Here is a 7952-nt window from a genome sequence, read left to right as displayed (position 1 = left end):
GAGGGGAGAAAAAGCCCCTCCCAGCTTTTCCTGCTGGAGTTTGATCCCTGAGCTGTTCTCGGGTAGTTTTCGGCTACCAGGCCCTGCTTTAAAGTCTCAGTTAAACAAGGCACTTATTGTTGGTGCTCTCTGATTCCAAGTGATGGTGGCTGGCAGCTTGCTGGGTCTGAGGGAGGCAGATTTTGCAGCCCCAGAGTAGTGATTTACACAGAGTTGGTGTTGGATATTCCCTCTTTGGGGCAGTTTTCCACATCATGCTGTGAGACCACGTTTCCCTCACTTCCTGGAGTAGAAGGATGGAGGGAGCACTGGGGGCCACAGAAGAGATCAGTGCCAGAAAGTGAGTGAGGAGATCTCACCTGTGGAGGGCCCTAAAAAGCTGAACTGACGTAAACCCAGGCAATTCCAGCTTGTAAAGAATTTTTGGTTTGGTAACTTTCATTTCTTTTATCCAGTAGGTCTTTCAAGGGCTGCAAAGCCTTTATAATGGCTTGAAAAGTTCATTTAATTCCACTTTTAGTGTGTGTGTCTGTACTTACTCAGTTCAAAGGCAGGAACTACCTTTTAAGAAATAAAGAAAATATTTGTTTTCCTGGCTGATGAAGTAGAAAACTAAATGGATGTAGATAACTGTTGAAGAATGAATACTTAGTTATTCATTTTTTCACCATTCATTATTCTTGATAATGCCAGATTTTCCCAAGTGTGTCCTCTAGATTGAACTGAGTGGCACGGAGTAGTGTAGGTTGCTGGCATGCTCGGAATGACTGAAACATTGGACAGGATATGGTGATGTTGGCACATTTTGAGAAGGGGGAAGAAAAAGCACGTTGGTTTTGGATAATTTGTGTAGTGAAGTACTTCCTCAAGGTCCCCTGCAGCTGATGTAGGCAGAAAATGCCTTGTGCTAGGTGAAACAGATAGTCCTAGCCTATCCCTAAACTGGGGATTGCATAGGAAAGGAGGAGTTTCTTTTCCTTTATAAGAGTTGGTTCAGTTAAATTAATTTTTCAGGGCAGGTGAGGAATGGATTTTCTCCCAAAAAGGTTGCACAGGTGCAGTGTTCAAGTGTGCTCACCTGTTTCTGTTGGATGAGTATTTAGTCTGAAACTGAATTAAAAATTCTCCTGTCCCATGGGATGCATGTTCCAGGATATAGATGAACCTCCTGCTTTGATCTCCTGTCTAACAGGAGATTCTCTTTTGAAATCAGTCCCTGTTGTGATCCCAGCAGACTCTGCCAGGAAGATGTGCCTGGTAACCGTTTGGTTGAACTCCTGAAGCTCACAGAGCCTTTGGGAAAGCCTGGCAAGCTGGCACGAGGGTTGTTTTGCAAGAGCCTGGCTTTAGGAGTGGAGCTGCCCTGAGATGTTTTCTCTGAGCTGTCCTGTCTCCTACTGCTTGTTTCCTCTCTTGCATAACTCTTTTCCAGCCGACAGAGCACAGGCTGACGGGTCACTTACACAGATTTAAGATGCTACTTCTAGGAAAAGGAGTCATCCTATGCCTGTGCAAGTTCTGTTTGACTGTGGGTGTGAGATCTTGGTCAAGGAGCCCACACGCCCTGGCAGAAGATTGTTATTTTTATGGGGTTATTTTTTATTTGGATCCAATCCCTGGCCTGTCCCGTGACTGATGCTGTCAGTGCTACACGTACAGTCAGGACTGTCCTTTAAGGACAGTACAAACTGGGATCTAGGTTTTCTGGGATTGCATAACTGTGCCCTCAGATGTGCCAGGGCGTACTGACAAACACACACATGTGTGGTCATAGCTGGGATGTGCTCCTAGAACGCTCACACGTGTGAGTATTTCTCTTTGGGACCACTTCTGTCACCTTCCTCCCTTGTTGTTCCATGGACAGAGCTTGGAGGTTGGCTTTGGATTTTCAAGAATAAGCCAAGCAGATTGTGGGGGGGCACACAAGGAAGCAAAAATTCTTAAAACTGCTTTGATAGGTCGAGCTTTAACCCTGAGACAAAGATTGGTACTTCAGAGTTTTTACTCTGCTGCTTGGATGCTCTGACCCCACAGGACACTTCGTGCCATTCATTAACGCTTGCAGGAGCATAAAGTCCTCCCAGCAGACTAAATTAAATGTCCTTTTTAGTCGTGGGGAGCTCACACCATTGTCACAGTGGCATCTGGTGTCTCTGTTTGGCCTTTGAGAGAACTGGACAAAGGGCTGAGTGTGACCTTGGGCTTTGCAGTGAAGCGCTGGGTCATTAATCTTTTTGTTCCCTGATTCCCTTGGGGTGGGATCCAGGGCTGTGGTGGGCAGGGGTCAAGTCCTGATGATCTTACACATGAAAATATTCCAGGGAGGAACAGAGGAGAGGCCTAAAGAGAAGAAAGAGAGAACTGCTCAGACTGCAGGGTGAGATGGGAAGGGACAAATGGAAGGGACAGTAGGGGTGGGCTCCTGTTAGTAACTGTCCCCATGCTGTGGGATGATGTCCCATGAGAGAGGGACTGTGTTGTTGGGAAGGTTGTGCTGGGGAGCTCCTCTTCCTGTCCCTGTTCTGTGAGTCCAGCTCTTTGTGTTCTCCCTGTATTGCTCCTCCAGGAATGGAAGGAGAAGGTACCATGTGGGAACAGGGAGCTGCATGTGGGATCTTACAGTGTGCCTCCAATGTATGATGGAAGTATTAGGAGGGGTTGTGTGATTTGGGGCTGCTGCTGACGTGTTTTGTTGTCACATTTCTGTTACAAGCAAAGAGCTGCAGGGCAGAAAGGGACCTTAAGTTGTCTAATCTGACCTCCTGCCCCAAGGCTGGGTCAGATCTATCCAAACTTTCCCAGCAGATGTTTGTCCAAAGCAGTTGTTAAAAGCCTCCAGTGATGGATTTTCCTTATCATCCCTGGGCGATCCTAGAAAATCTGTCATTGTTCTTGCCATTACCAAGATTTTCCCGGTTTCAGACTTTGATTTCGGTGCAGCAGTTGAGAATTGCTGCCCTCTTGCCCTTTTGTTACTGTACAGAGTGAGCTGTTCAGTCCCCTGGAGCTGCCTTTGGGAATCTCTGGGCCGTGTCTTCCTTGAGCTGCAGCGTCCAAAGCTTCCCTGGAGAGCTGTGTCTGATACCTGCATGCACTGAACCAGCAAACAACATTTTGTCACTCTCAAGTAGACTTCTGGGGTGTGATTAATGCATTTTATTTTTGGACAAAGCAGTGGTGAAGTGTTTTGTCATGGAAGCTTTTTATGGCTTTGTCTCTTTACAAACTATAAGAACAGAGCACGTGCTTTGCTTGCTCAAGCACTGTCTTCTCCACAGGGATGTGTTCTGGATCTCTGACTGTTCCAGAATAATTCCTGACTGTTCTAAGGTGAAGGAAGTCCTTGCCAGCTGCCCTGACCAAGGCTTTCCCCATGATTAGCTTGATTACAGCTCAGCCATTGTGCTTTGCTGCTCTGACCTGCCAGCTGTAGCTCAGGAGTGACCTTCCCTTTTCCCTCCCTGCTGTGGTTACACTCTGTGCATCTGATTTTGTACCTGCTGTCCCTTTGTTCCCCTGAAGGACTCAGCTATTCATGCATTCCTAAAGCTGGTAAAAAGTGGATGGGAAGATTATTCTGAGAGGTAGCACACAAATGTAAAACATGACAGAAAACAGATCAGCCAGCAATAGAAGCATTATTTGCTAAGGTAAACTCTTTATTTTTTGGGGGAAAAAAACCCAAACCCTGCCTGTGTGTATTGTTCCAGGCGTTTTCTCTGGATCTATTAACACCTCTATCATACCTTTCAGTGGGAGAGAGTAGGATGTGTGTGTGAAAGGTTTGTCTGAACACAGAGGGCCTTTGTCCTGAGACAGCTGAAGAAGCTCTCACCAAAATGAAGGCTGGTCTGGACAGGTCTGAAACATCTTTTGGCATCGACTTGTGTTTATTGATGTGGGAAGAGCAGGTAGGGAGGAGCCGTCTGGCTTTTTTTTTGTTTGAGCTATCAGTATGTGTCTTTGAATTCCTCAGTGGTCTTGCAGAGTTTTTGTATGATAACTTGTGTAATGTGAGTCCCCAGTTTCTCTTGTTCTCTTTCCAATTGCAGTGAAAGCTCTGGTGTTTCATTCCTTACTTTTTTCCTCTGTCAGTTGCAGACACTGGGATCTTTAGTCATGTGGAAGGCATTTTATTGACAGCTTTAGAGTCTGAAGTACTTGCTAGCACTGAAGAAGTGTAAAGTGATGTAGACTCTTGGGCAAAATGCCTTTTCCAGTGTTCCTTGATAAAGATTTCTTAGAACTGAAGAGTGAGTGAAGTGGCACAGGAGATTTGAAACTCTCTCATCTGACCTCCTGCTCCAGACAGGGCCAAGATCAAAGGTAGGTTTCTTGTGAACTTTTTTGGACTTGTTTTAGTCAAGAGTGGCAGGTTGATGCCATGCTTTGTGCCCTCATGGTGAGGAATCTTTTCCTCCTGTCTGATCACTATTTCTCTTGCTGTCAGTAATTCTCATTGTTTCTTGTCCTTTTGTTTCTGCCATCCAGTCTGGCTCCATCTGCTCAGTAAACCTCAGTTAAGTAGTTGAAGACAGTAACTGGATGTCCCACTAACCACCATTACTTCTCCAAGTTCAACAGCTCCAGTTCCCTTATTCCCTTCTCACATCAGGTGTTCCAGACTGTTGGCTGCTGCCTTTCCAGCTCAGTGAGCCAAGAAAATTTGAACCACAGAGTCATGGAATCACAGAAAGGTTTGGGTTGGAAGGGACCATAAAGATCATCCAGTCCCACCCCTTGCTGTGGACAGGGACACCTCCCACTATTCCAAGTTGCTCCAAGCCAATCCATCCTGGTCTTGGACACTTCCAGGGATCCAGGGGCAGCCACAGCTTCTCTGGGCACCCTGTGCCAGGGCCTCACCACCCTCACAGGGAAGAATTTCTTCCCCATATCCCATCTATCCCTGCCCTCTGTCACTTTAAAGCTGTGTTAGTATCCCCATTATTCTATGTTGATAAGCCCTGGACTCTTATTCTTTTCACCCACATTGATATCTTGTTTTAATACAGAGATTAAAGCCAGAGGGTTCAATTAAAGGGAGCCAAACTCTGAATGTTCCTGCTGGATTTGGAAGGAGAGGTCTCTCCTCAGGCTGTGTCCTGCTTGCTTGCCTGCACTAGTCTGTTCTTAGGGACATTTCTGGGCTAAATGGATCCAGCTAAATCTCACACCTGGTGTTTTTTAATTTTGTTGTTCTCCACAAGGTACTTCTCAGGTCTGCTGTTCCCAAAAGCATGGCAGAGAGCAGCTCAGGGCAGGACTTTGCAAGGCACAGCTGAGTGCTTTCCATGGTCCATCCCTTGGGCTTTGCCTTCATGCATCTGTGGAACATTGTGGAATGTCACCATTTTGCCTTGACCCTCTAAGAGCCTTTTCTGGAGACTTTCTGAATAGAGTTGCTCCCTGTTTTTGTATTTGTACTTGGGGCTTCTCTTTCTTAATTATTTCCTGATGTCGATATTGGACCAGTGCATGAAGATAATTTAGAAATTGAAATCTGTACACCTTGGTGCTTGCAAATCCTCCCAGCTGAATCATCTGTTGGGTTTATGGCCATACATTCCAGTCTGTCATCCCAACTGGTAATGAAAATATTACACAGCTCTTATGCCTGGCTAGACCTGCTTTCCAGTGCCCTCCCAATTAGATAACAAACCCTTGAAATTGTGCTCTGAGAAAGATGTTGTCATGCAGCCATTTTATGCTGATTACATCTAATTAATGTTTTCTTAGGTGCATCTTATGGGAATGTCATGTGGAACAGCATCAGAGCTAATAGAGATTTCATGTCTAAATCTCCTTATCAGTCCTGTACATTTTTTCCTGGTGATGCACCGATCCTTTATTGCTCCCCAGATTTCTGATGCTAGAAGGAACCGTAGAGGTGATGAGACCTGCCCCTGTCCACGCTGAAAATTCAACTGAACAAGTCACACCAGATTGATCAGGAGTTCTGTAACGGGACAGTTGTGACATGACAGCTCCAGGAGATCAAGAGGAAACAAACATGATGTATTTATGGATCCCAAACAAAATTAAACAATTATCTGAATCCAGCCTTCGGAGCAGCCTTTGAACGAATCCCAAGCCTTTTTCTGCAAGGGCTGGGAACATAAAGAACGTGTCTAATCTGTACTGCTATCAGGCAGCAGTTATCAGTGCCTACGTGCTGTTACTCAGATCTCGTTAGCTGCCTAATTGGATAATAGGCAGGACACTTCACAACTGCATAAGTATATTAAGCATAATCTGCTCTGGAGCAGGGAGGGGAAGATGGGCTCGGTGACAAATGGACGCATGAAGATGCACAGTGGGGCAGGGATGTGAATATGGGGCTGTGTCCCCATCACTTCAGTCCCAGTAAGTTTCTGAGGCAGAGGCTCTGTGTGTCTGCAGCATTTACATCAGTGCTGGAGTCCCAGAGCAGTGTTACAGCACTTTCAGACTTTACCCATGTTGGACAGGCAACTTCACCTCCAAAACCACAGTTTTTCTAGCAGTTAAAACACTTTCTAATTTCTTTTTAGTAAAATGTGTGGTATAACTTAACACCTGTTTTTAAATCCAACATGATAGAGCAGAGAGAAGCATCCTGTGTGTTTGTGTGATACTGGACTTTGCAGCACATTCTTGGTCCTAAAGCTTGTTCCCAGCACATGCAGATGCACAGTGCACAGGATCAGAAAGCTTCTAGAGTTCTGTACGTGGAGAGGAGAAGCTGTTTGATTATTAAATACTCTTCCCTTCCTTTCCTGAAAAAATGCAGTCACTGCAATTACCCAGTTTTAAACTCTTGGAGTGGGTTGCCTCTTTCCAAAGGTGCAATGAAACCTAAGGCATATTTTTGTAGATGTGGATATGAGCACATTTGATGAGTTGTCACCACCTGTTCTATTCTCAGGAGAAGGGATCTGCAAGGGAAATTTCTGGGTGCAGAAGATGCATCTGCCGAGGGGATCTTTAGCTGAAGGTAATGGGAGACTGACTGTGTGAACTATGTCCTCTCCATTTTTTTTCTGGATTCCTTTGGGACTGGTGGAGTGTTGTCACAGAAACCCCAAATTTTGGCCCTGTATCCTGTGTGAGGTGCCTACAGCTTTTCATTAATTTCTTGCTTAACCTCATAGGAAAACCTCACCTTGTGCTGTCCAGCATCTGCCTGTAGCCAGGCAGGAAAGACATGAGCCAACCTCTTAATCTGTAAGTGTCTTAAGCAAATGCAAACTCCATTAAGTGTGTTTATCACTGAGCAGCTCATTCCCAGCTGTGCAGAGCACCTCGTGGTTGGTTGGTATGGGAGGTACAGAGGATTCTCTGCTGCTTTGTCCTGACATCTGTGTTTGTGACCAGCAAGGGTTAAGAGCAAGGCACTTGTCGCTAACGGTTAAGTGTGAGGACACTGTTCCATTGCACTGTGAATTTAAAGCCTGCTGATTTTCCCATGGAAAATGTTATTTAAAACCAGAACCCTAAATTGCTTTTATTTTGGATGAAGGGAAGACACTGTGGGGTGTTTGGTCCGTGTTGATGTAGACAAACTCCCAGATGAAGGAACTAAAGAACAGTGATTGAATACAGAAGAATTTCTATGGTTGTCCACACCTGATCTAGTGCCTGCACTAAAAGTGTGATCAGCAGGGAAAAGTAGTATTTTTTTCCAAAGGGTAGCTCACATCTCAGCAGCCAAATTCGTGGAACAGGCTCTGGAGAGAGCCTGTGTCCTTGCTTTGCTTACATAGTCCCTCTGAGGCACTCATAGGGGGGTAGCTGCAGGTAACTCTTCCCTTCTGCTGCTTGTGCCTGGGTCATGCTGCAATTGGAGGCATCCAGGAGAAATGAAGGACGGTGGGCTGCTACAGATGGTCTCCCCAAAGTGTTGGATGCGTTGATAGCATGTTTTCTGTAGCTACACACACCAATATTGCCCTTATCTCCCATCCAAATCT

The 7952-nt window shown here is 45.6% G+C and overlaps 1 long non-coding RNA gene across 1 annotated transcript; it reads left to right on the top strand.

Moving 5' to 3' along the window:
* Positions 1 to 3662: 3662 nt before the first annotated feature.
* On the top strand, positions 3663 to 5879 carry LOC106631974. Its single transcript, XR_001335676.1, has 3 exons — positions 3663 to 3911; positions 4221 to 4326; positions 5863 to 5879. It is a non-coding gene; the product is annotated as an uncharacterized LOC106631974 (long non-coding RNA).
* The last annotated feature ends 2073 nt before the right edge of the window (positions 5880 to 7952 follow it).

Source organism: Geospiza fortis, unplaced genomic scaffold (assembly GCF_000277835.1).
Source record: "Geospiza fortis unplaced genomic scaffold, GeoFor_1.0 scaffold180, whole genome shotgun sequence".
NCBI lineage: Eukaryota > Metazoa > Chordata > Aves > Passeriformes > Thraupidae > Geospiza > Geospiza fortis.
Note: the sequence above shows the minus strand (reverse complement) of the source record. Positions and strands in the feature narration are given on the sequence as shown.